Raw genomic sequence first — 27,919 nt, 5'->3', positions numbered from 1 at the left:
TTTGTCCCTGGAAAGAGATATATTCACTTTAAAATCTGTAGATAAATGGGATGGGCCGAACGGACCCCTGTTCGGTTCGCACCAGAACTTTCGAACACCACAAAAGTTCGAACCCGAATAACAAACCCCATTAAAGTCAATGGGACTCGAACGTCCAAAACCAAAAGTGCCCATTTTGAAGGCTTATATGCAAGTAATTGGGCATACAATGGTTATATGGGTCAGGGTCCAACCCTGGGGGACATGTAGCAATGAAAAAAAAGTTTGTGAAAAATGTCATTTTTAAATGAGCAGTGATTTTTTTTATTTTTAAAGTGAAAGCATAAAAATGAAAAATTCCTTCCAATATAGTGCCTGGGGGGTCCCCTTAGTCTACCTGTAAAGTGGCAGATCTGTACCCTGTCTATAATCTGCTGCAGCAATAATTGCATTTATAAAGCCCAAAAAAGTGACATTTTCTCTGCAAGCTGCCTTTATTTTGCTCAGCAACAGCTGGGGAGCCATTATGTAAGATGAGGCCACAATGTAGTGCACTGGGAACAAGATTAGAGATTTTTTGGATACATTCTGGTGTCACTTTGACTTTGGATAGAAGTAACGGGTGCCTAAAAATTGGTCTTTGGGTGTCATGGCGCCTTTCTACCATAACCCCATAGAGGTAATCTTGATGAAAGCAAGAACTGGCTTTGCTGTAAAAAATTGCAATGATATGCACCTTTCAAACAGGTGCAGAAAAATTGGTCGTTGGGTGTCGGTGGCGCCTTCCCACCGTAACCCTATAGAGGTACGCGTGATGAAACCAAGAATTGGCCTTGCCGTAATAAATTGCAATGATATGCACCTGTTAAACAGGTGCAGAAAAATTGGTCTTTGTGTGTCGGTGGCGCCTTCCCACCGTAACCCTATAGAGGTACTCTTAATGAAAGCAAGAACTGGCCTTGCTGTAAAAAATTGCAATGATATGCACCTGTCAAACAGGTGCAGAAAAGTTGGTCTTTGGGTGTAGGTGGCGCCTTCCCACCGTAACCCTATAGAGGTACTCTTGATGAAAGCAAGAATTGGCCATGCTGTAAAAAATTGCAATGATATGCACCTGTCAAACAGATGCAGAAAAATTATTCTTTGGTTGTTGGGGGCGCCTTCCCATTGTAACCCAATAAAGTTGCTCTCAATGAAGGTGAAAAAAAGTCACAATGATATGCACCTGTCAAACAGGTGCTGAAAAATTGGTCTTTGGGTGTTAATTGTGCCCATGAAACCTATACCAAAAACATTCTTCCAGATGAAATGATTGAACACCCTCAAAGCTAGGCAGCTTCGAAGTCCTGCAGAGATTCCACATCCCAAAAAGACTTAACCAGTGACATCAGGGGCTTCATAGCTGGTAATCCAGGACTGATTAATTTTTCTAAAACTCAAACAGTCCACGGAGTCTGTGGACAGACGCGTCCTATGATCAGTAACAAAATCTCCTGCAGCACTGAATGCCCATTCTGAATGCACGCTGTATGCAGGGCAGCCCAACAACTCAACAGCATATTGGGCAAGTTCTGACCAGTGGTCTATTCTCATGACCCAGTAAGTCAGTAGATTGTCAGCTGGAAAGCTCTCCATCTCTGTTTTGGCCCCGAGGTAATCGTCTACCATGTGATGCAAATGCTGCCGATGGGATGTGGAAGCTGACAGTCCTGGGCAGTGAGGATTAAAAATTCCGAAATGCCTCACTTAGGCGGACGCCTTCTCCAACGCTCCTTTCTTGAATTAATGAATGAATGATTTGTAAAGCACTGCAAATGCGAACTGAAACGCCTCAAGGCGCTAGAGCTGTTCTGTGTTGTCAGCTTCTTAGAAGAGGTGGGTCTTGAGTTTTTTCCTGAAGGCCTGATGGTTTTCTTCCATGCGGATGTAAGTCAGAAGAGCGTTCCATAGCCGTGGTCCTTGGACTGCGAATCTTCATTCTTCCTTTGATTTGTAGCGGTATTAGGGAATGAGGAGGAGGTTTTGGTTAGTTGATTGAAGACTGCGATTGCGTGTGTAGTGTTTTATTTTCTCTCAAAGGTATTGAGGAGCGTTTCCTTGTATGCATTTGTGGGTGAGGCAGAGGGTCTTTAATGTGATCCGATTCTTTACGGTTAGCCAATGTAGGCTCCTCAGGGATGGGGAGATGGATTCCCAGGGTTTTTTTCCTGTTAGCAGTCTTGCCAACGTGTTTTGGATGAGTTGTAAACGCGCAAGCTGATATTGGGGTAATCCTATGTAAAGGGAGTTTGCGTAGTCGAGTCGGGAATTGATGATTGTTCCAACTACTTCTGCTTTGTCCTCTTTTGGGATGAAGGGGATGAGTCTACGTAGCAGGCGGAGGAGATGATGAGATCCGTTAACTACTGATCCTATTTGTGCATCCATTGACATTTCTGAGTCAAAGATGACTCCGAAACTCTTGGCTTTGGTGCTTGGAGAGATGGTCTGTCCAAAGAAGGTGGGAGGTGTCCACGGGGTCTTAGTTTTGGAATTTTGGTTAGCGTGAAGGAGAAGAAGTTCTGTTTTTGAACCATTGAGTTTGAGGGAGCTGGTGGTCATCCAGTCGTCAATCAAAGTGAGGCATTTCTCTAGTTGCTGATGATGGTCTTTTTGTCCGGTGATGCGAAAGTAGAGTTGAGTGTCATCCGCGTATGAGTGGAAGCAGAGGTCCGATTTTCTGATGATTTTGAGGAGTGGGCGGATGTAGATGTTGAAGAGCACTGGTGACAAGGGTGAACCTTGAGGGACTCCACAGGAGATTGCAGGGGTTTCAGAGGTGAATGCTCCTAGTTTCACTGTCTGAGAACGATTCTCTAAGAAGGATGCGAACTATTGTAGACCAGAATCTGTGGCTCCTGCTACTTCTGTGAGGCAGACGAGTAGAGTATTGTGGTCCACCGTATCAAATGCTGCACTGAGGTCTAACAGTACCAGGAGACATGATTCTCCGTCATCTGCTGCTTCGAGGTTGTCGTCCCATATCTTGAGAAGTGCCGTTTCTGTGCCATAGCCTGGGTGGAAGCCTGATTGCAGAGGGTCCAGGAGTTTGTGTGTGTCCAGGTGGCGTTGTAGCTGTTGTACTACTGCTTTCTCCATAATCTTGGAGGTGGTTTTGAGGCTTGTTATCGGTCTGCGGTAGTTAGGGTCCTTAGGGTCGAGGTTGGGTTTCTTTAGCAGGGGTTTGACGATGCCTTTCTTAAGGCTGGTCGGAACAATCCCTTCTTTGAATGACTGATTTATGAGGTGTGTTACAGTAGGAGCCAAGATGTTGGAACATTCTTTCAAGAGTTTTGTGGGAATGATGTCATTTGGTGATGTGCTGTCTCGAAGGCTTCTGATGATGTTTTTGGTGGTGTCAGTGGTGATTAGGGTCAGAGAGAAATTTGGTGATTGTGTGATGTTCGTGTCGATATCCTCTTTTTGCTTTGGTTGAGTGAGGTTGGTTGTTTTTTTCTGTTGAATTGTTTTCCGAATGCTGTCGATTTTGTCAATGAAAAAATTTGATAACTCATTGCAGAATTCTTGAGTTTCGTTTGCCGGGGGCTCTAAGCAGGTTGGGTTCGACTATTTTGAAAAGTTCCCGTGGCCGGTTTAAGGCAGTTGAGATGGTGTTCGAGAAATGTTCTTTTTTGGCTTTGAAGATTGCTTTGTGGTATTTCACAGTGAGTGCTTTGTAGTTTCTATGGTTTTCCTTGGTAGGATTTCTTCTCCATGCTCTTTCAGCTCTTCTGCGTTCTTGCTTGAGTAGGGTGAGAGTGCCATTAAACCATCTCAAGTTTTTTTTGCGGATGAGTGTTCTACGTTTTGGCGCCACTGAGTCTGCTGTTTGTAGTAATGCCTTGTTTAGGGAGTTGAGTGTTTGTTCCTTTGAGAGGTTTAAATTTAGCAATAGTATTTTGTTTGATAATGTGGTTTTGAAGAGTTCAGAGTGTAGTTTCTTCTGAGAACTGTTCCAGTGTGTTGTTGTTGTGTGTTTCCGTTTTTGGAAACTTGTATTAGTGGTGATTTTAAATTTGATAGCGTGGTGGTCCGTCCATGGTAGTGGTGTGTTGTTGAATATGTTGATTTCCATATTTTGTTTGAAGATGAGGTCCAGAGTGTGCCCTGAACCGTGCGTGGGAGCATTTATCAGCTGCTGAAGACCTAATTCTTCCAGTTGGTTAATGCAGGCGGTAGCGATAGGGTCTTGGGTAGAGTTTGCCCAGAGGTTAAAGTCCCCAAGTACCAGAAAGTTTTTGGTTTTCAGGGTGTGTATTGAAATGAATTCAGTGAGTGGTGTAAGGAGATTGGTCTTCGGTCCTGGTGGTCTGTAGCATAGTAGTATGTGAATGGTGTCTTGGGGTGTTGTTTGAAGATGAAGAGTGTCTCCATGAGTGTCTCCATGAAAGGCACTGAGTTCTGTAAAGTTGGTTTGGTGAACACAAGGTGCGATTTGAAGATCACTGCTAGGCCTCCTCCTTTTTTTCCTATTCTATGCTCAGTTAGAATACTGTAGTTCTCAGGCACCAATTCAGTTAGGATGGTGTTGCAGTCGGGTGTTGGCCAGCTTTCCATGATGAAGAGGCAATCTATGTTGTTTTCGATGATGAAATCGTGGATTTCCAGTCTGTGCTTGACTGTAGATCTGGTGTTGATCAGGGCGCATGCTAGTTGTTGTGGTTGGATTGGTGTCTCCTTGTATTTGATGGTTAATTGTAGGTTGGTCCTTAGTAATTGTTCTTTTTTTAGTCTTTTTTGAATGGCGGTTGGTAAAGTTGAGGCGGTGTTTCTTAGCCTGTGGAGGGCGTCCGCTGAGTATTTGAAGTTGCACATGGTGAGAAAGACAAAGTTGCTGAAGGAAGGATGATCTGATGATGGTACTGATGTAGCGATGATGAGCTTGCTGGGGGATGGAGGGATCAGATGGCTGCCACTGCTACGGGGGTAGTGTTGTTGATGGACCGGATGATGGTGCGGAAAGTTCTGGAAAAGGTGATGAAGGGGGCGCCTGCTGACCTACTGCCCTCCTGTTGATCCAGAGGAAGGCGAAAAACCCCTAGCTGAGCTTGCCAATTGCTGCAGCAGAGGAAAAAATTCCTTCCTGACCCCCCCCCCCCGAGGGGCAATCGGACTCAAGGACCCTGGATCAACTGTTGCGTACCCCGGTGGGCTTACCTGATACGGGACAGTCTAGAAGAAAAAGACGGGGGAGAGGAGAGATGGGGGGGGTGGGGGGGTGGCTGTGGAAAGGGGTGAAGGGGGACCTGGCCACTACTTACTGGTTCTGGTACTGGTGCTGCGGCCGTGTCTGGGAGGATCTAAGATGGAAGCCGGGCAGGGCCAGAGCCGTGGATATCCTGGCCTCCGGTGTCAACCTGTGCCCTTGCAGTGAGGTCTAGTAGCGAGGAGGGGGTGTTCCAGGCGTAGAGGGGGACAGGGGCCTGCTGTGTGGAAGGGATATGAGGTGGCCGGCTGGCCGGAGCTAGGCCGCAGCCGCGGTCTTTCCCCCGAGTCTAGAGACAGGGCGATCGGATGGCGGCTGTGGTGGGTGCCCTGGTGGGAGGTATAGTGGGTGGTTTTGAGACCGTGACAGTGAGGGGGGTCCATGGGATGGTGGGTCCTGTCTGGAGGTGACCGGATGTTCTCTGAGGGCCGGTGGAATGCTGTGGCCTCAGGAGGGAGGACCAAGATGGCCGCTGGCTAGGCCCAGGCCGCGGGCTGTCCGGATGCTAGGGAGGACCAAGATGGCCGCCGGCTAGGCCCAAGCTGCGGGCTGTCCGGGTGCTATGTTCCTGGTGCTATGTTCCCGGTCTGGCTGACGATGGATGGTGATAGAGAATGGATCCGGTAGGAGGGGGCGCGCGTGCCAGCCGGTCAGGCTGCCGATCGGCTGTGGGAGGTGAGGTGGTGGTTCGGGGCTGGCCGGAGCTAGGCCGGAGCCGCGGAGTGTCCTGCGGGATGAGCCTGTGCAGCCGAGGGGCTGGAACGCGGCGTCCGGATGGTGTGGATGGTGCGATGGATGGTAGGGGGGTCCTGGAACAGTTCTGTTGGGGGAGTCCAGGATGAGTCCTAGGTGGCTGGTTGGACGGATGGCTGGATGGCTGGAGCTGCCGCACAGAGGTCTGCTCTCTACTTGACCAACAGAAGACTCAAAACTACGTTTGCACGACACTGTAACCTACTGGAGTCAGGAAAAATGTTCAATAAAATCCTCTTTAAAGTGTCCTCAAGAGATTTTATCTTCTTCACTCTCTGTTGGGAGGGGATGAGTTCTGAGACCTTCCCCCTATAATGGTGGTCAAGGAGGGTTGCCAACCAGTAATCATCCTTGTCCTTTATGCCACATGTTCTTGGGTCCTTTTGCAGGCTTTGAAGCATGAGGTTGCTCATGCGCCTCAAATTTGCTGAGGCTTGAGAAGCAGACTCCTCGGGGTCACTCAGGATGACAACTTCTGGAACTTCCTCCTCCCAGCCATGTACTACTTCCAAGGGTCCTGGGGTTGGAAAGCCATCGCTTACAGACTGACGCATGTCTTCCTCTTCTTCAAAGCCTATGAAAGTGCCAGAATCCTCCTCCTCATCCTCCTCCCTCCCTCCTCCTGTGTGTTCTGTGACATAGGAATGATGGTGTCTGGATAAAGTGGGCCTTGGGAGGAGAGGAAGTCCTTCTCTTCCTTCTGCTGCTCTGCCTCCAGTGCCCTGTCCATAATGCCACACAGAGTCTGCTCCAGCAGGAACACAACAGGGATTGTGTCACTGATGCATACACTGTCACTGCTCACCATCCTTGTGGCCTCCAGAAATGGTGACAATACAGTGCATGCATCCTTAATGATCAGCCATTGGAGTGGGGAAAAAAAGCCAAGGCAGCCTGTCGTCGTGCCATATTCGCACAGGTATTCGTTGACGGCCCTCTGCTGCATGTATAGTTGCTGCAGCATTGACAAAGTCGATTTCTTTCTGGTGGGCATGTCACAAATCAGGCGATTTACGGGCAAGTGGATTTCCCGCTAAATTTCAGCCAACCAAGCACTGTTTGTGTATGACTGCCTGAAATGGCTACAGACTCTTCTGGCCAGCTTTAGCACATCTTGCAACCCTGGGTACGTATTTAGGAAACACTGCATCACTAAATTGAGGTTATGTGCCAGGCATGGCACATATGTCAACTTTCCCTGTCTAAGGGCGGACAGGAGGTTTGAGCCATTATCGCACACCACCATTCCTGGCTCCAGCTGGCATGGTGTGAACCACCTCTGGGCCTGTCCCTGCAGAGCTGCAAGAATCTCTGCTCTGGTGTGGTTCCTGTCCCCTAAACAGACCAGCTGAAGCACTGCATGTGGCACCTTTTAGCCTGACTCTGGGAATAGCCCTTTGTGAACGCTTAGTGAGTACCTGATGTTCATAGGACAATTCTGCAAAGGAGGGCATGGAGGTGGTGGAGAAGGAGGAGGAGAAGGGGGTAGAGCTCACAGGTCTGGCATCATCACTACCAGCTGTATGGAGACGTGGGGGCACAACAAGCTGCAGCACCGAGCCCTGTCCTGCATCTTTTTGACTTGCAAGCAGCGTTACCCAGGGTGCTGTGAACTAAATATATTGTCCCGGCCCATGCTTGCTGGACCACGTGTCAGTAGTAAGGTGGATTTTACGGCTGACTGCCTTGCCCAACGATGCCAGAACATTCCCTTCCACATGATGGTAGAGAGGTGGAATGGCCTTACGTGAAATGTAGTAGCGACTGGGAACCTGCCATTGTGGTATAGCACATTGTGCGAATTCACGGGAGGGGGCAGAATCCACCAGGCTGAAAGGCAGAAGTTGGAGAGCCAACAGCTTTGACAAGCTTGCATTTAGACGCTTGGCATGTGGGTGGCAGGGACTGTATTTTTTTTTCCACTGCAGCAGATGGGGCAGAAAAATTTGCCGGCTACAGTCTACAGCTGGTGGTATGCTGCTGGCAGATGTGCTGCTAGGACCTGGGACACCCTGTGCTATACCATCATCCTTGTCAGTGGAGGCTGCTAAGAGGTAATGACTCAGTATAGCAGGGGCAGACTGAAGTGGGTAGGGAGGAGGAGGAAGGACAGATTTGTGCCCCTTTTGTGTGGCTTTTAGGTGCTATTGCCAACGTGCTGAGTGGTTGGATGTTAAATGCCTTGTTAAGCATGTGGTACCCAAATGGCTGGTGTTTTTGACACGTTTGATGCACCTGAGACACAGTTTGCAGATAGCAACAATAGCGATCTGCTGCAGATGTGCTGAAAAAGGCCCAGACAGCTGAGCTTTGGGGAGTGGGCCGGTGTATACCAGCTGCAGAATGTGATGGAATAGGGTGGCTGCTCTCTACTCTTTCTGGATGTCGGCCTCCTTGGGGTTGTGACCCCCCACCTTCAGTTACCTCCTCTGCTCTATCTGGCACCCAGGTCGCATCAATGAGCTTATCATCATCTCCATCTCCTCCATCATCATCACTACCACTTACAACTTGGCAATACACTGTGGCTGGGGAACATGAATGCCAATTTGTCTACCAGTGTTCTCCCCTCTCTCTAGGCTCATGTTCCTGTCATCCTCAACCTCAGAACCAACATCTGAATCCAGTAATGGCTGGGCATCATCAAGTAGCAAGTGGCTGACGCTGTGGTCAAATAACTCAGCTGACTTCAAGGCTGATGTTGGGGCTATGGCAGGAATAGATGTGGACAAGGAGGCAGGTTTATTCACTCTGGCAACTGCAGGGGACTGCACACTTGTCTTTGCTTGCATGACAGAGGATGAGGAGGATGAGGAAGGTTTAGTAAGCCAGTCCACCACCTCCTCTGCATGCTGTGGCTGGATAGCACGGCCAAACTCAATAAACAGACGAAATGATGCCCTGCCTGAGGACAGACCACCACGTCCATTTTTGCCTGTGGACACATTTGTTGCTAGCCCCCTTATAGAGCCAAGGGAACGTCTGCCTCTCCTTGTTGTCCTCCCAGACATTATTGGAAGGGAGGGGGCAGTGCTTATAAGCAAATGTAAAGAAGAAGTGGAAATCACATGGTGAGAAAGACAAAGTTGCTGAAGGAAGGATGATCTGATGATGGTACTGATGTAGCGATGATGAGCTTGCTGGGGGATGGAGGGATCAGATGGCTGCCACTGCTACGGGGGTAGTGTTGTTAATGGACCGGATGATGGTGCGGAAAGTTCTGGAGGAGGTGATGAAGGGGGCGCCTGCTGACCTACTGCCCTCCTGTTGATCCAAAGGAAGGCGAAAAACCCCTAGCTGAGCTTGCCAATTGCTGTAGCAGAGGAAAAAATTCCTTCCTGACCCCCCCGAGGGGCGATCGGACTCAAGGACCCTGGATCAACTGTTGTTCCCTGGTGGGCTTACCTGATACGGGACAGTCCAGAAGAAAAAGACGGGGGAGAGGAGAGATGGGGGGGTGGGGGGATGGCTGTGGAAAGGGGTGAAGGGGGACCTGGCCACTACTTACTGGTTCTGGTACTGGTGCTGCGGCCGCGTCTGGGAGGATCTAAGATGGACGCCGGGCAGGGCCAGAGCCGTGGATATCCTGGCCTCCGGTGTCAACCTGCCTGAGGACTGACTACCACGTCCATCTTTGCCTGTGGACACATTTGTTGCTAGCCCCCTTATAGAGCCAAGGGAACGTCTGCCTCTCCTTGTTGTCCTCCCAGACATTATTGGGAGGGAGGGGGCAAGTGCAAATCTGTATTTAGATGCACTTTAATCAATGTGAAGTGGTGTTTGGTGCACTTTAATTTGAGTACTCACACTATGCAGACACACTCCATGGATACACTATAATATACTGCAATATAATGCGCCAAACGTACAGTAAAGCACAGAACTATATGGCATTAAACTTGCAGTAACACAACGCACACAGAAGTAAATGGCGTTAAACTTGCAGTAACGCACACACAAGTAAATGGCGTTAAACTTGCAGTAACGCACACAGAAGTAAATGGCGTTAAACTTGCAGTAACACAATCAAATAGACGGTGTTCAACCGTGACTACACTGTCCCTACTCTAGCTATACACTAATGTCAAGACTACTGACAAGTAGTGTCTCACTACACTACAGTGAAACTATCTGAGCTGTCCCTACTCTACACTAATGTATGTATGAACCGACACAGTCTCACTACACTACAGTGAAACTATCTGAGCTGTCCCTACTCTAGCTGCACACTGTGCAAAGCTGAATGATGGTCCTCCTCACTACACTCACACTATCCTAGACTGACACTAATCTAATATTCTACACTGACAATTGAAGCAAAATCAGTGCCGCAATGCATTGTCGTCAGTTCGGGGAAAGGCGAACAAACGGTCAAACCCATTTGTTCGGATGTTTGCCGAACATCCAAACAACGAAAGTTTGGCCCGAACTTATGCTCGGGTCGAACCGTTCGCCCATTCTAAGTAGATAAATGCTACTTACTTTGCTGTGAAAATTTGTGTTGATTAATGAAAATGGCTTTGAAATTGCATTGACCAACTTCATACATTCTGTGTGCTACTCATAAAGTTGAATTATAATGTTTTTTGAATTTTTATTTTTTATTTTAAGGACAGGAATGGAACTCCCTAGTTGACGAACACAGATGATTTAAGAGCGGAGAAGAAATAAATGAAACGATGCCCATTAACATGTAACTATCACAAGAAGAGCCACATTGCTTGTAAAATACTGATTATGTTAAAGCTGAACCCCAGGCTAATACAGCTAAATACACCAATGAAATAAATATAAGGAAGCTGTTTTATCTACCAAGATTTTGCACTTCTTGTCATCTGATTCTGAGGTTTACAAAACACTATCACACAGCACAGACTTGTCTAACAGGGGACAGGACCTGGCCTTTTTCTGCTGAAGTTTCACTTTCACTTATGCCACGTACACAAGAGTGGACTTCTCGTCGGACTGAACTCCGACGGTCTTTCCAACGGAGTTCCAACGAAATGGACTTGCCTACACACGATCACACCAAAGTCCGATCGTTTTGAACGTGATGACGTACGACCGGACTAGAATAAGGAAGTTCATAGCCAGTAGCCAGTAGCTGCGCTTTCGTCGTTTTTGGTCCGTTGGACTAGCATACAGACGGACGGATTTTTCAATAGGAATCGAGTCCGACGGAAAAATTTGAAACTTGTTCTATTTCTAAGGTCCATCAGATTTTTAGACAGAAAAGGTCAGATGAAGCCCACACACGATCGAATTGTCCGATGGATTAGTTCAGTCGAACCTTTGATGCCGAAAAGTCCAGTCGTGTGTACGCGGCATTACAGGCACCATCCCTACTCCCACCCTGTGACTGAAGATGAAGCAGCACACTTAAGATATGCTAACAGGCAACCCCCTACGGGCATTTTGGGAGCACTACAAGCCATTACCACTCACCATTGACTTAACTTCAGTGTGGGTTCGTGCCACCCTCACATTACACTTCAGGGCCCCACACACAATTTTAGAAGGACTGCGTCTTCTCTTTAGTCTGTTTTGTTCATATTCCCATCACACACGTTCCTGGATTCATCTGTAGTGGGTGCTGCAGTGATCACCAGCTGGACACTGGATACATCACAAATAAATACACATTCGTCAGCACACCACGGATCTTAAATTGCAGTCCAAAGCTTTTATTGCAGAAAGATCACATCACAACAGGATAAGTGCAATGTTTCAGAGCAATGCAGGAGCCTTGATAAAGGGGTCATGCCTGACGAAGGAGTACTGCGTAGCTCCGAAACATTGCACATATCCTGTTGTGATGTGATCTTTCAGCAATAAAAGCTTTGGACTGCAAATCAAGATCCATGGTGTGCTGGCGAACATGTGTATGTATTCCTCTTTAGTCTGTTCCTACGTGTCCTGACACATGACTCGAATGTCATTTTGAGAAAGTAGCACTTACTGACACCACCAGCTTGTCTTGATTTATTATACTACTCTAATAATTTAAGGCACAGAGGGAAGCCACCATACTTCACTTTCCAAGGCCCTGCACACTGTGACTTACAGACTCTGTCCCTAGGAAGGTTCTGTACAGCAGTGGGCTTCAACATGGAGACCCTGTCCTAAGTGAGGTGCATGAAGTATTAAGCTGCCCTTCACTACCAGGACCTCTGTCACCAGCTACCATCACCGCTTCCACTGCCAGCTGGCTGCTTCTCATTCTCTCTGCTAACTTTTTCTTAACCATAAAGGTTAACTGTAATGTTCACTCCTCGATGAAAACCTAGATGGTTAACAATGGCTTTACTCCTAACTCCCCAGTTCTTAGGATACACCATAAATACACTTCAGCTACACACTTTTTCCCACCATTAGTAATGGAGGCCAGACAAATTCTTTAAAGGAGAAGTACAGCCAAAGATCGTTTGGCTGTACTTCTCCTGTGGATCACGGGAGTGGTTTGTTCAGCACTCCCATGACCTGTTTTCAGACAACAGTGGGCTAAAGCTTGCTGTTGGCTAACATCACAGAACCGGTCCAGGATGGAGAAAGATCATGACCATATGGTCGGGATCCACCCAAGAGCCTGGACCGGCACCTGGCTCAGCCTCTCAGCGGGCTTTGGAGAGCCTGAGCCAGCCGCTACCTTCACAGCCCAGCGCTCCAGTGAGTGCGGAAGGGGCAGAGCAGACAGCGGTGACTGACAGTCACCACCTTCTGCTCAGGGCAGTGATGAGAACTGAGCGATCAGCAGTGTTTGACCGTTCAGTTCTCAGCCTTAGAGACGGCGGGGGACAGATGCAGCATTGCATCAATGCTACATCCTCCTAGATAAGTATGATTTTAAAAAAATCCCATACTTCTCTTTTAAACAAGAACTTAATGGATTTGTACGTTACAGTTGTGGCAGTATATAACAATACTTTCACAGAACTATTGACTACATTGAAATGGTTGTACATCACATTACATTTGGCTGTGCAATGATTTGACCATGCTATCCCTCCAGTGGTGCTGCCCATAACTTTTAGCTAGGAAAGTCCATACACAGAAAGTCCATCCACGTGATTGTCCACGATCAGGTCTTATTAAAGTGTAATGCTGCTGAAAGAACGGTTCACATAGCACACAAGTCCTCACTGTCCTGCCCCAGTCCAGTAGCCTTCATAAAGGGAAGTTACATCACCAAAATTATCACCAAAAAATCATATATGCACCAGCCAGCAATTAAAGAAACATACCAACAGTAACAAAAATAGCATAACATAGGCACCTGCAGATAGATAGATAGATAGATAGATAGATAGATAGATAGATAGATAGATAGATAGATAGATAGATAGATAGATAGATAGATAGTACCAATATTGTGCTCATTTAGTTTTGCTATGCCTTTATCCTTTATGTATCTAAGCATCTCCTGTGTTTTGCCTGCACAAACAACACATAAAGCTGCCTAGGAGCGATGACCTGAATGTACTATCAGTAGGACGCGTTAGATTGTGTGGGTACATAATCTGATAATTCCTCATTCCCATACTGAGACAAATTCCAGTGATACCAGTAAAGTCCTCATTTACATTTTATATCCAATTCTTTTTTTCGATTTTTTTAGACGTCTATTTTCTTTCTAAAGACAAGTGGATATAGATGTTCCCTTTTGAATTCCTCTGCTGAATAGCTATAAGTTCAGAACTAGTCATTTAGTAGAGAAGTACTCTTATGTGTGTTTTATGTTTTTTTTTAAAGGTTTACCAGACGAAAAATGCGATCAGAGGGATTGTAGATTGTACACTGTCAGTGGTGCATTGGTTATTCAGCGAGATGCGCCTCCGGCTTTATAGAGTATAAAATCTTGCCTCAGCCGCAGATTTCCTGCACTGCTGGGACAATTTGTTTATAGAAGACGACAATGAAGAGGATTAGACAGGCTAAACGTTACAAACGTAGTTTGTCAAACAGAATATTGTAATTCTTGTAACAGTACATATGCAGAAGGCAAATAGATTCTTAAGGGCTTTTACAAAGCTTTTTGTATTATCGGGACAGATTTTTTTTATGTTTAGTGTTTAGATGTACTGTTTGTGTTCTTTGCTGTGGATTAATGTTCAGAGATATCTTTAATCTGTGTGGCCTTACAGATTCAGCACTGCCTGGATCAAGATGGGTTAAAGCCTGAGCAACTTACTAGTTAAGGAGGATCTGTCACTTTGTCCATTCAGGGCCCCCCCCCCCCCCCCCCCCCACACACACACACACACACGCACTCATACTCAGGGCTTTTTTTCATCAGGGTTGTGCAATGCACCTCCAGCACTGAATGTATGTAATGGCAAGGGGTGCCGGGGTGTGCTGGAGAGTCCATTGATGTTGGCAGCTGGGGGATCTATTGTTGCAGGAGTTCTTTTGTTACTGGGGTGGTCAACTGTTGCTGGTGAGGGGTCTATTGTTGCCAGGAAGGATCTACTGTTGAGAGAGGGGTCTATTGCTGCTGGCTGCTGGAAAGTCTATTGATGCTCACTGCTGAGGGATCTATTGTTGGGGGCATCTACTGTTTCTGGGGGGATCTATTGCTGCTTGATGGGGTCTATTGTTGCTGGCTGCAGGGGATCTACCTTACAGCTTTTCTTGATATCATTAACAAATTCCATGCAAATGACTTTACACAACAAAATTATATTTGGTTCTGTATTCTCTAAAAGGGATAGTATTGGGAAGTGGGTAGGGGGTGAAACCAAGGGACAGAGCTCGGAGGTGGGTAGGGGGCATAAAAAAGGGGTGACTCAGAAGTGCTCTCTCCCACCATTACAGAGCACTGAGTAAAATCCCTGTGTACACTTCATGTCAAATAGTGTTACAGTGTGTGGGCGATTGGCCTCTTAGGCATAAGCACTACATCTGGGGAGGAAGCAGAAAAGGTCATATTTTCCCCCATACACAGTAATACCTGGTACTTTCAATGGCTTTAGCAGATGAGCGGAGCAGTAGGACAGAGTATCAGGAGGAGGAAGGGAACTATAAAAAATTTTTACCTTTCCCTGTTCCCCTGTGTGTTAGAGGTCCCTTCAAGTAGTGAGAATCACACAGCCTGGACATTACAACCATATCACAAGTTAATCTCTCTCCCCACTGGTAATTAACAGGCCTGCGGAAGGGAGCAAAAAGATGGGAAGACATTGACTGGCCACATTGGTGGCTGGACTTAACCCCACCCTAGAGACAGAGAAGTGTAGAGATTTTTGAAGCTGGGGAAAGTTGGAAAGGGAGAGAGCAGTGCAACAGTGGAGAGGGGAGCTGTGGGGCACGTGGAAAATGGTGGAGGAAGGAGCTATGCTCCTGTTCTGCTAGTCCTGTAAGAGCCGCTGGAATTTTGCCCAGGTTCTTCCCCAGTGGATTGCCTCGCTGGACTCTCCATGAAAAGACCCAGAGTCCAGTGTACTCAGAGAATATATACAGTTAGCCAGCATGCCATCAGGGACCAGCTCCCTGAGATTGGCCAGGGCTGTATCAATATTCATGTTGCCATCTGCATAGCTCCACTCCTATGATCCAGAAAGTTCTCGTAGCTTTTCTGGAAGGCAGAGGGAGTGAACAGACTAGCAGTTGCTGAGAACACTGAGCAGACCTAACTAGTTAAAGGCAGCTGCACCGAATACAGTGAGCAACTCAATTTACTTAACACAGCAAATGCAGCCACACTGACTACAGTGTGACAAGCTAAATTTACCTATCAAAAACACAGCTCCACAAAACACAGTGAGCCAACACTAAATCTATCTATCTAATCCTAGCACCTATCTAGGAGGGAGCTACACTCTCTTTCACTCTCTTTCACCTGGCCTTGGAAAGATGTGTAAACACTGGAGGCCCTTGTCTGCAGCCAGGGCTAGCCTATACAGTCCTCCACGGCAGTGGCTTGTAATGCATCCTGTCTTCTGAGCCAGTTATAAGACTACAGACTGCTGTCAGGAGAACATCCAATGGGGATCTGATGGGTGAGGGACCTTAGGCCATTCTTGTGTGTATTGAACCTGCTTATTACCTCACGAATCCTGCCACTGCCAGAGACCCCTAATTAAATGGGACATCCTCATCCCTTTATCTTCAATTACTCTAGAACAGTGTTTCTCAACTCCAGGCCTCAAGGCGCCCCAACAGGTCATGTTTTCAGGATTTCCCTCAGATGAAACAGCTGTGGTAATTACTAAGGCAGTGAAACTGATCAAATCACCTGTGCAAAATAATGGAAAGCCTGAAAACATGACCTGTTGGGGCGCCTTGAGGACTGGAGTTGAGAAACCCTGCTCTAGAATACTTTGTAAGTGTGTCTCCAACCTTGGATTAAATATATTTTAATTTGAAGGTTGAGCACTCCCATGCCAAGTTAAAGGGCTCCACCACTGGCAGACTTTGCTTTTGTTAGCCCTCTGATCAATGACTAGATAACACCTAGGCAGAGTAGTTAGGCCATATTGTTAACCTCATTGTCCTACATTTTAGTAATACCTACCTCTGTGACTTTTGTTACTATTGCTGGTAGACTTATTGCTCTCTCATCCACCTAGTGCAGTCTGGAAAGGCCATTCACAGGTGACTAAAGCCTGGTACACACAATGAGATTATCGGACGAATGATCATGGCCACTGCCCTCACCTATAACTGGTCTTTGCAGCAAGGAGCCCTGGAAGGGTGACGTATGTCAAACAAATTCAAAGAGATTTCCAAGCTCAAACTCACCAACCAGCCAGCAACCAACCGAATGAACCTGTCTAACAATATGCGTTAAGGACAGGGTTGTAGTCTGCACACATTTGCAAATACATGCGTAAGCTACAGACCCCATTAAGGGACCCTGTTTTCTGTAGTTCCTCACTCTAACTTCTGAGAGTCTCCACAATGGAAGCACATGCATTTTAATGGATAGGCAGAGGGCAGGTGAGCCTGGAAGGAGCCCATCCCCCCTTAAAGGTACAGGGGCACACTGAACACCCAGCACATAGCCTTTCCAGTGCTCCTTGCTGCAAAGACCAGTTATAGGTGGGAGCAGTGGCCACTTGTTTGCATTTTTTGATTATATTGGTCAGGCAACGCACTGACATCTTTGCTGCTATAGTGCTATGTGCTGGGTGTTCAGTGTGCCCCTGTACCTTTAAGGAGGGGTGGGCTCTTTCCAGACTCACCTACTCTCTGCCTATCCATTAAAATGCATGTGCTTCCATTGTGGAGACTCTCAGAAGTTAGCGTTAGGAACTGCAGAAAACAGGGTCCCTTAATGGAGCCTGTAGCTTACGCATGTATTTGCAAATATTGTTAGACAGGTCAATTTGGTTGGTCGCTGGCTGGTTGGTAGGGTTGAGCTTGGAAATCTCTTTGTATTTGTTTAAGTTTAATGCTGCCCCGGCCAGAAGGGTTAGAGTTAACACGCTTCCTGGGTCTTTCTTGGTGGGCTTTCTTGGGGCTGACCCACTGGTCCTGTGCTGTATAAAAAAGGGATGGGGTGTGATCCAGGGGTGCGCATAGTAAAAAACATGTTGCCCTTGCCAGAGTCCATTCGTCCAGTCTGCTGCCGAGTCCAGAGTAACTATGGATAAAGAGCCTTCTGCAGTTTGCAGGACCACTGATATCTGCAAATTGCCCAAAGATACCAATTTTGGAGATCTGTCATAATGGATTCTATCCTGTGCAGGTATGCTGGGGCAGTTAGGGACTAGGTTAGGGAAAGACTGTGCACTTTGTTTGGAGCTGTTATGCTGAGAGTTCCCAGTAAAGCTTTTGAAGCCTTGTCTTTGCCTGGTCTGAAGTTACTAAAGAGGTGTAATGGAAATAACCGGCACACGCATGTAGTTTCCAGCCTGGGTCAGAAAGCACATTGGGGTATGAATACAGTACTGCAGGAGTAATGTGGTTTGGAGTAAAGCAAGTGGTTACCATGGGTAACAAAGGTTTCTCTAGCAGCCTGTCGTGTATACGTGTGACAGGTGGGATAGCCTCTTGCAGGAGGAGTTGTTGTCGGCACTCTATCCGTGCGTGGTCCATCTCCCATAGTAATGGGAGCAGTTCAGCACCACAGAGGTCCTCGGCCTGTGCACAGGTATGGAAGAGCAAGAGTTAAGTAAGTGCGTGCACGGAGCCTGTGCTAGGCACACGGCAGGGCCCCATTCCATTACTGGGAGTGAGGTAGCAGATATATGCTGGACAGGAGAAGAGGGCACTGGCTCATCATGTTCCTCCTAAATGAGACAGTGACCGTGGTGGTGTATATTAGCATCAAGAGTTTAATAGAGTTTAGTTGTCTGTTTAGGTAAAGGTACCCCATGTGTTAAGTGCCTAGCATAGCCCAGAAGAACCCTTCCCAGGGTAAGCCTGCTATGTGACCCAATTCAAAAAAAGAGATATATGCGATATAACTACTTCTCCAATGGTCAAATATATACAAAAAAATATATATTTAAAAAAAATAACTTTATATAAGTGTTTTGCTTGCGTTTATCTAGCAAGGTTACTCTGTGGTATAAGCAAGGAAGCTAAAACTTCTGCAGTGTGTAAATGTGCTTTTACTATACAAAGATGCTGTACATACAAAACTATTACAATCTTAGATATTACAGATATTACATATATAAAAATATGGGGATTTGGTTACACCATATGGCCATATAGTGCTAAGCCCACTACTGCGTCAAAGTACCCCATTATCAGTGGGTCCTACACTATTCATAGAATGAAAGGTCCTCCATCATCCCCATATTTTTTAATATGTTCAGGTGTTTTAAATAGCCTTGCAGGATTTAAATGTCATTTTTGTATGTGTGTGCTGTAATCTATTTTGTTCTGCTTGCGGTCTTATAGCAGCACCATCTTGAATGTAAAAGCATTTTTAGGGTTTGCCCCCCAAGTCTGTTGTTTGTATATTGTAAGGGTCCTGACCAGATCTCTTGGGCCGGAGCACCCCATCCCCCCTTCATTACCTCTTATTAGTGTCCACATGTGTTATAGGAGGAGTCCTTATAGTTCTCCCATAAAGAGGAGTTTGTCTCCCATGGTTGAGATGCAGGATCTTCCATTCTATGACTAGTGTAGGACCCACTGATAATGGGGTACTTTGACTCAGTAGTGGGCTTAGCACTATATGGCCATATAGCGTAACCAAATCCCCATATTTTTGAATATGTTCAGGTGTTTTAAATAGCCTTTGCGGATTTAAATGTAATTTTTGTACGTATGCGCTGTAATCTATTTTGTTGAAATGATTGTTGTCTACTGGCGTGCATGTAGTAAACTTCCACCCCCTCACTGCCCTCATGGGGGGAAAGATCATTCTGATAGGTATCAGAAGCATATTGACTTTTGTTCCACCAAGATAATAAGATTACATGGGAATTTCTGACCAGCATCTGTGGTCCATAGCCACATTCATAATCACAATAGCTACATACATTGCTAAGGAGTCTCTTGTGTTCACAATGAGTTGCACATTCTTTTCTCTCCCTTTACTCCACAAGAAAATTTTAAAAAGCTTTTGTTCCACATTGCTTTATTTTCTTTCTGTACAATGATTATAAGGTAAGTGAAATAAACTGTAGATTTGTAGCAGTAAGCAGTAAACACAGATTGGAACTTTTGGCCTTCGAGATAAGAGCCTCTTAATTTTTCTTGCAGTGTAAAAGGTGTATGTTTGAAGGATTAACCATGGGCCCCCGGTATGGAATTTTAATCAATACAATAAATAGGTCTAATCAAGAAATCTATAGCGTTAAGTGAAAAGTACTGGTGCGTGCAATGTTCCTGAGCTATACTGATTTGTCACACTGTTTTTCAGGAGCAAAAAGAACCAGCTTATAAAGTTGGCAAAAAAAAAAAAAAATGCTACTGTTTTTTTTTTTTTTTACAGTTTTTTCTTATATACTGTAAGTTATTAAAGCCGAAGTTTAGGTATGAATTGTAATGCATAGATATAGCTTGGGCCAATGTAAGTAGGTAGGTGCCATACTTGACTGATTCCTGTGTAAGTCATACCTCCCAACATTTTAAGATGGGCATGAGGGACACCTACTAGCAAATGTGTGTAGGCATAGGACACACCCCCTGTCACACCTCCTAAAGGAGAATTAACCAAAAAAAAAGTTAATTAAATCCACAAGGGCTTATTTACCAGGTTTTGTAAGGTTTAGCACTGGGAAACACTTTTTGAAAGATAAAAAGTGCATTTTATATACAACTATATAGATCAGACCAAAATGAGGGACAAATGAGGAGGAAAGAGGAACAGAGGACCTTTGTTCCAAATCAGGGACAGTCCCTCAAAATCAGGGACAGTTAAGAGCTGTGTAAGTGCAAATTAGTGTAGTAGTCACCACTATTACAGTGATAGCAGCAGCCTTCTAGGTCCAGTACTGAGTGGCTGCCCTTCCACATACTAATAATGTAACCACCGGGTGCTTGCTTGGCATGACCTCTATTTAGAGAATATGTGTATTTTTTCCATGAATACAAGGCATGCTGTGATTGGACAAAGTGGAGAGGCAGGGTGATGATGTCAAAATCTCCACCTTGTTCAATGAAGAATGCCTTGTATTCATTAAAAAATATAATATCATTTCTCTAAATGGCGACCCCCTGTGGTTACTATGCAGAATTGCAGCTGCTTAGCTCAGGACCCAGAAGCTGCTGCTATTACTGTAGCAGTGGTGACTACTACAGTGGATTTGCAGCTTCCACACTTACATTGCTCCAAGATGGACCAATGTAACGATGCAGAGAAAAAATATACCTAATCTTTAGCTTTAAGAGGTAAGTAAAGCCAAGAACAAAAATGTTATTTTTCAGGCTAAGACTACTAGATAACTACTAATCACCCCCAAGATTAACAAAGACGGTCATTTTTTGTAGCTCAGCCAATGACAACTATGACTTATGCCACAGTGGAGCAAAGGAGCATAGCCTCACAGGGACAGTTATTCACAGGATCAACAGGTAAAAATAAGTAAAAAAGTATAACAAATAAAACAAATTCAGCCACACCTTATTTAAGGACTGTTTTTTCTGTGTTTAAAGCTTACCTTACCTTTTAACACTTTACACTTTAAAGCCCCGTTCACACCTATGCGAATTAGATGCGGCTTACACCGCATCCAATTCGCAGGACATTTTAAAATACTTTCATTTGAATGCATCTGGTTCACATATGTGCGTTGCATTCGCACTGCGCATTGCCCAAAAAAAGTGTGCTTTTTTCTGGGCATTGCGGTGCGAATTACAAGCATGTTATCTTCTATGGGAACGCATCTGATTCACAGATGCATTCCATTCTGAACACAAATTCTCTCCTTCTCCTCACTACACCTCCCCCCTCTCCAGTGGCGTCTCCAGCTTTCAAATTTAGGGGGGGCACATGGGGGGACAAGGACAAAAGTAGGGGGGCAACTATAAAATGCATATATATATATATATATATATATATATATATATATATATATATCCTGGGGCCCTTTACTACGACCCCACAACGGGCCCTTTCACATGTTCTGCAGTGAGCTCCCTTCCTACTGTATTGGGGCCCCCCAGGATGGCAGAAAACAAGAGATATATGTCACCAGCATATCAAGAAAATATAAGGATCCAAAGCAGTGGGAGAACTATCAGGGTTGCAAAGGTTGTCTTGCCTCCGGGCCCTGGTGTTCTGCCACTGTGGGGTTCCCCAGCCTCCTCTTGCTGTCCTGCCCCTGCTATTGACAGCTCTGGTCTGGCATCTCTTGGAATTTACAGACTGGTTCTCATGGCCTAAGGACGGGAGAAATCAGTCTGTTTTTTCAGTAACTGAAAGTCCTGGTGGAGTCCTTCCTGCAACTCGCTCTTCTCTCTGCTAATGAGGATGCAGGTGAAGGAGCAGATCAGGCGGCCGTGGTTGTGTGAACACTCGCATTATGCAGTGTCAGCGAGCAGGGGAGGGGGAGGAATCACCCGCAGGAGCTGACTGGGGACTCTCTCCCTCTTAGACATTGATTTTTTGTAAAAAAAAAAAAAAAAATTTTTTTTTTTGGGGGGGCACATGGTGGGGCACAGCATAATGTTGGGGGGGTCAGGGCCCCCTCTGGCCCCCCCCTAGGGTCGCCATTGCCCCTCTCCCCCCTCTCCCTGCTCACTGATCAGCAGCTACAAGGGAGAGGAACCGCTGAACAGCTGTTTTTTCTCTTTGCAGAGAAAACAGAGCTGGAATTCGCACTGCACATGTCTGAACCCAGCCTTACACTTGTGTTTGGGAGGGGGTGATAAAAAACATACAGTTGAGCTGTGTTTTTACCACCCCCACCATCCCATTCAGTCTCTGTTTAGGTAATCTTGAAGCTGCCACATGTGCTGTGGCTATCTGAATACAATAGGCAGCAGGGGAGATTCCTCCATCCTTACTGTTGATGGGGAATCTATTGAAATCTAAGCATGTATGACTAGCATAACTTGATTTCCATTTTTTTTCCTGCTTTAGGCTTTAAACATTTTCCTGTCTCAATTTCTCAAATTTGAACTCTTTTCTTTCTTTTCAATAAAAGTGGGCTAAAAAGCTCCAAAACAGTACTTCTGGTATGACTAATCTCACTGGAAAGCACTACATTTGAGCTAACAACTTGCACTTACACAGACATATGCTCGAAATGCGGATAGTGTGTGTTCAGAACATAGGCCTGGGAGTGTGCGGGTGCTCATGCAACCCTTGGTGTATAACAACATACAGCCGCATCTTCTAATTCATATCAGTAGACAGCTGTGTGGCCATGTGCATGAAGCCATAAAAAGATTAATATCAAAATATGACAGGACAATGCAGTTTCAGCCACAATGTATTATTTATGGTGTTGAAGTCTGTGTAATTGAAATTGGATTAAAAAATTATTGAACATCTGAAATTGTTATTTAGCAGACAAATGCAAAGGCGGTATCACATTTTCTTATCTCTGAAATGTCCCGTTACCCCCAAATGAACTGCAAGCCCTCCTGGGCAATCTATATTTATGAAGCACTAAATGGAAAAAAAAAAAAAGCATGCATGCATTGTGTCATCTTGTATAGATGCAGACAAAATTATCAGTCAAGTAACATTCACCAGTTGTATTATCATCCTTTATTTAAAAGGCATTGGCACATGCAAAATTTGCAAAATCACTGAAGCAGAACTCATAATCTCAAACATATGTGGTACGTATATGTCCTATGTTTTCCTACAGTTGCAAGTTTCCTCCCCAAAACCAAGGTAATGGTATGTACCCATCAGAAGTCTGAACCTGGATTCAGACCTGCCCCTAGTGTGGCCAATGCAGAAATCTGAACCTGGATTCAGAACTTGTCTCTAGTGTGGACTATGCAGAAATCTGAACCTAGATTCAGAACTTGCCCCTAGTGTGGACTATGCAGAAATCTGAACCTAGAGTCAGAACTTGCCCCTAGTGTGGACTATGCAGAAATCTGAACCTGGATTCAGAACCTGCCCCTACTGTGGCCTATGCAGAAATTTGAACCTGGATTCAGAACCTGCTCCTAGAAGACGATAGACAACTGTTTCCATAATCTGTCAGTAGTTTGGTTCTAGGTGTATGAACTATACATGTTGTGCAGGGACAAAGATAATGATAACGCATACGCCGTTCCCTGTCCAAGTAGAGCACCCTTACTGGTCACTAATGCAGTCTTTTAATCAGCAGCACAGTGTCAGGGTAGCAGGGTGATGCCCAGGGCAGTCCTATGACCCCCAAGCCATAGCTAATGTTACCTAAGCAGAAATCCGAACCTGGATTCCTGTCTCTCATTGGGTCAGTAGTGGGATCCTTCATATCTCTGTCAGTTATGGGTTTAGCTTTCAGTTTTGCAAATAGTCCTCTAGTGTGTGTCAGAACGACTCTGGTGGGGACATTAATCTGCTGTCTCCTCTATGGTGGGAACTGATGTGAATAGTTCAGTGTTCTTTTTACAATACAACTAAAAAGTTATTTGCATGTGTACAGATGATTACCTAGGGAGCAACTGTAAATAATTGTGTTCTCTGCCTTGCCTCTTGGCGAAATGCCTTGTATCTGAACATAACAGCTCACAGACAAACCTCTGGCAAGAATCAGGCTCCAGTCACTTGGGCCTTTTTACCTTTTATTGCTGAACAAAAACTGGATAGAGGGTATAGAAGTTGAAAGATACTCAAAAAGCACAAAAATCAGATATATATTGAATCATTATTAGATCTTATGATAGCAAGCACTAATAGGGTTCTGAAGGCCCCTAATGTTCCATGAAAGCAAAGGGACATCACTTGCGCCATGGGCGCCCGGGGCAGTGCACAGTCCTGTTTGGCCAAACTGAATGGGCAGGAAGTTCGAGCAATAGCAGAGATACGGTGCAATACACACATAGTAGGAATTATCCACATCACAGGCCTTCGTGACTGCGTGTTAGCTCTACCAGTGTAGGAATCATGACAGTAGCATAGTAAAATAATAAGGAAAAATACCAGACAAAGAACAAAGGCATCCCCACCTCTGCGTGAATGCCGGTGAAGCCTGGCCTTCAAGGACTGACCCCACAGGCCAGTAGGTAGAGGGGAGGGAGTTGCAAAAAAAAACAGATAACCGGTTAAAGAAGAAAAAAAAACATAGGGTTGCTCCGGGCAACACAACTTGTAATCTGCTCGGGAAACTCCAAGTTCTTCTTGGTTTAAACTTGTAGATAGCAAGAACTCACTAAATGGTTTGCATTAAACTCACTTGCTCTCAGCACTTACGATGTAGCTGTTGGTCACGGCTTCCCAGCCAAACATGGTAAAACTTCACTTTTTTGATCTGTTGCGATGCAGCGTCAGTCACCCCCTGCAGCGTCTCTTCTGGCCTGGCGAAGAACATTTTCGTTGGCATCCAGCCATGAAGAAGCTTACGCAGCCGTGACACGAAGTTTCGCTGGAAACAGCATGGCGTAGGTAGCACAGAGTTGTTGCAGCCTTTTCTTCACGTGAGCAAATCTGGCTCCGTGTCTCTTCACTTCTGCAGAGTAATCAGGGTAAAATGAAATGCAAGCTCCATTAAACTGCATATTACGCCGTTCCCGTGCCTGGCGAAGCACAATTTCCTTATCTTTGTAGTTAAGCAGCCTGGCTAATAGGGTGCGTGGTGGGTGACCCGGTGGAAGGGGCCTGGATGGTACTCTGTGAGCCCACTCAACCGAGCTGGGTAAACACTTCCTTTCCAAAGACATCAAGGAGCCATTTTTCTGCAAACTCAGTGGGGCGCCTGCCTTCCGTTTTCTCCGGGAGCCCCACAATGCAGATGTTGTTTCGTCTCAGATGATTTTCAATATCGTCAGATTTGAGTTTGTTCACCCTTGCAAGTCTGGCTGTAATCTGTGTATCTCTGAGAAGCAGAGTCAATTTGTCCTCTATTTTACTAATGCGGCCTTCACCTGCTGTGGTGCGCAGGTCATGTCGGATGAACCCCAACTCTTCCTTGAGACCTCCAAAGTGCTCCTGGAGAGTGTGCACCAATGCAGTGCATTTGTGCACCTCTCTGAGGATTTCAGCCAGGGTGGGTTGATCAGCCTCGTCTCCCTCCTCATCTTCCTCCATATCAGGAAGTGTCTGGTCAGTGGTGTCTGAGGGGTCCTGTGTAGGCTGCACATCCTCTGGCTGAGTGTGAAATATAGCCGGGGTGGCCAGCATATCCTCCCCAACTCCCTGCCCAGCTGCTCCCGACAGTTTGGGCATATTATAACATGTCCCGGGGGGGTCTCTTCCAAATCCTTTAGGGGTCTTAGGGGGCTTACCCGTGTCCTTCTGCTTGTCCATGCCTTGTGAGCCCTGGGAGAGAGGGGCTGCAACGCCATGTCATAGCTTCTCTTGGCCATGCTCCCCCCTATACCACCTTACCCTGCCCTATACCACCCCAACCTGCCCTATACCACCCCAAACTGCCCTATACCATCCTATCCTGCCACTATACCCCCCTATCCCACCCTAACCTGCCACTATACCACCCTAACCTGCCACTATACCACCCTATACTACCGTAACCTGCCACTATGCCACCCTAGCCTCCCACTATACCACCCTCTACTACCCTAACCTGCCACTATACCACTCTATACTATCATTTACAAGGACTGGTTTGGGGTTCAGCCCGTGACCGTGCGCTTCCTGCAGGGTGCTGGGCAGCCTAGACAGGAGGGGGGGTGTTACCGCACCAGGAGACACCAACCCTAGTGACGCCACTGCTGCCGGGTTCCCTTACCAGGAATGGCGGTGGCTGTACCCGACAGCTAATCTGAAGATGCCGACATTGCAGGCTCCCTGGACAGATAAGTGTCCATGTATTAAAAGTCAGCAACTGCAGTATTTGTAGCTGCTGACTTTTAATTTTTTGTGGGGGGGCTTGACCTCCTCTTTAATTACATAAACACATGACATTTTAATAGCAAACAGATTAAAACTATTATTTGCTATACATCTGATGCTCAGGTCTACACCAATAAGGATACTGCAATAAGACTAGTACCGAAAAAAAGATCAGGTTTATATTAATTTTTATAAAAATTATAAATTTTAACAAAAAACACACTAGAACTTATTTCTAGAACTTATTTATTTACTCTATGTACAATAATCTACCTTTATTCAAATAAAGTCATGTAATCTTCTTCTGAAAAAAAAAAAATATATATCCTGATCCTTTAAAGCATGATAGACCGCACAGTGCTTGTGCTGTGTCATTTACCCCTCTCTATGTTCTAAAAAACCTGGAATAAAAAAATGTTTTTAAAAAAGTTCCTGTGTCGCCTGTCTTCTCTCCCCCTCTCCCCCTGTCAGCTCAGGAGTTAGCATTATAAAATTCTGTAATACCAAAACCTTGGTTAAAGTCATTGTAAAATGATGTAATCCATTTTGTTAAAATATTATATAATGTGCAATGTGTCCTTGTGTAACTTTATTGTGGAAAATACAGCGCCGCTGGGCGCCGACACATGACCAGCCGGAGCTCTTCTTCCTGCTCCGAGCACTGCAGAAGGAGGGGCCAAGATCTCAGCTGACGTCAGCTTGCTTCTGAGCACTGCAGAGGGATGGGGCTGCTGACATCAGACGGGAGAAGAGGAGAAGATCTCAGGCGAGTCACCTAAGCCCAGTGGTGCTATAGATAAGGTATTTTCCAAAGTAAAGTTACAAAAGGAGACACACTGCACATTAAATCATCTTATATTGCAGCTATCCCCGAAAATCACGCTAGGTCTTATTTTCGGGTAGGGCTTATTTTCGGGGAAACACGGTAGCTTCTTCACTACACACATGGATACACAGCAAAATATAAAGGTTGCTACCAAGGATCCGTTACCAACTAGGTCTAATTAACGAATGTCATGAGATGGGAGTCCGACATGCTGTCACTTTGGTCATCTGTTGTAGAATCAGAGTTTAACCAAAGATTCCACACCTTCTCAAACTTTTTTGGGGCAGCGCGTAAGTTGCTTTATAGAGAGGAACAACTGAACTGACAAGGTGCTTCCGGAGGGATATAATAGGAGCCCTATCAGATTTCCACCAGAGCACTATAACCTTTCTGGCATAAAATAGTAATAGCCCTAACAAAGTGTGCGTAGCCCCGGCAAAGGTCAGAGAGTCCACCAACCCCAATAGGCACACACTAACCTTTAGGGGACTAGGCATAGTCGTCAGATTGGTCTATACTTTAAAAAGATCTCTTTATGTTTTTATCATTTTTTTGTAATTCTCCCAAATTTCAATAGTGACATAACAAGCCAAATCATACCTCAAGCCATCACGCTAGCATTATTCAATGCCTTTTTATTGTTAGGTCCAAGCGAAATGGTCTTGAAACCCTTGTTACACAAGCAAACTGTGACAGACTGATGATCCTTCCATGTAAAACTACTGTTCTTGTCTCCTCCAGTAAAGCAGAGCAATTT

The 27,919-nt window shown here is 45.6% G+C and overlaps 1 long non-coding RNA gene across 1 annotated transcript in view; it reads left to right on the top strand.

The window, feature by feature from the left end:
* Nucleotides 1-10,769, top strand: part of LOC141145792 (uncharacterized) — an 85,335-nt gene extending 74,566 nt beyond the window's left edge. The window contains exon 4 of the long non-coding RNA XR_012244643.1: nucleotides 10,589-10,769. This is a non-coding gene — a long non-coding RNA (uncharacterized lncRNA). The remainder of the gene's footprint in view (nucleotides 1-10,588) is intronic.
* Nucleotides 10,770-27,919: the final 17,150 nt, after the last annotated feature.

The sequence above is a fragment of the Aquarana catesbeiana genome, linkage group LG05 (assembly GCF_042186555.1).
Source record: "Aquarana catesbeiana isolate 2022-GZ linkage group LG05, ASM4218655v1, whole genome shotgun sequence".
NCBI classification, from domain to species: domain Eukaryota; kingdom Metazoa; phylum Chordata; class Amphibia; order Anura; family Ranidae; genus Aquarana; species Aquarana catesbeiana.
The sequence above is the reverse complement of the archived record's forward strand: the minus strand, read 5'-3'. Positions and strand labels throughout refer to the sequence as shown.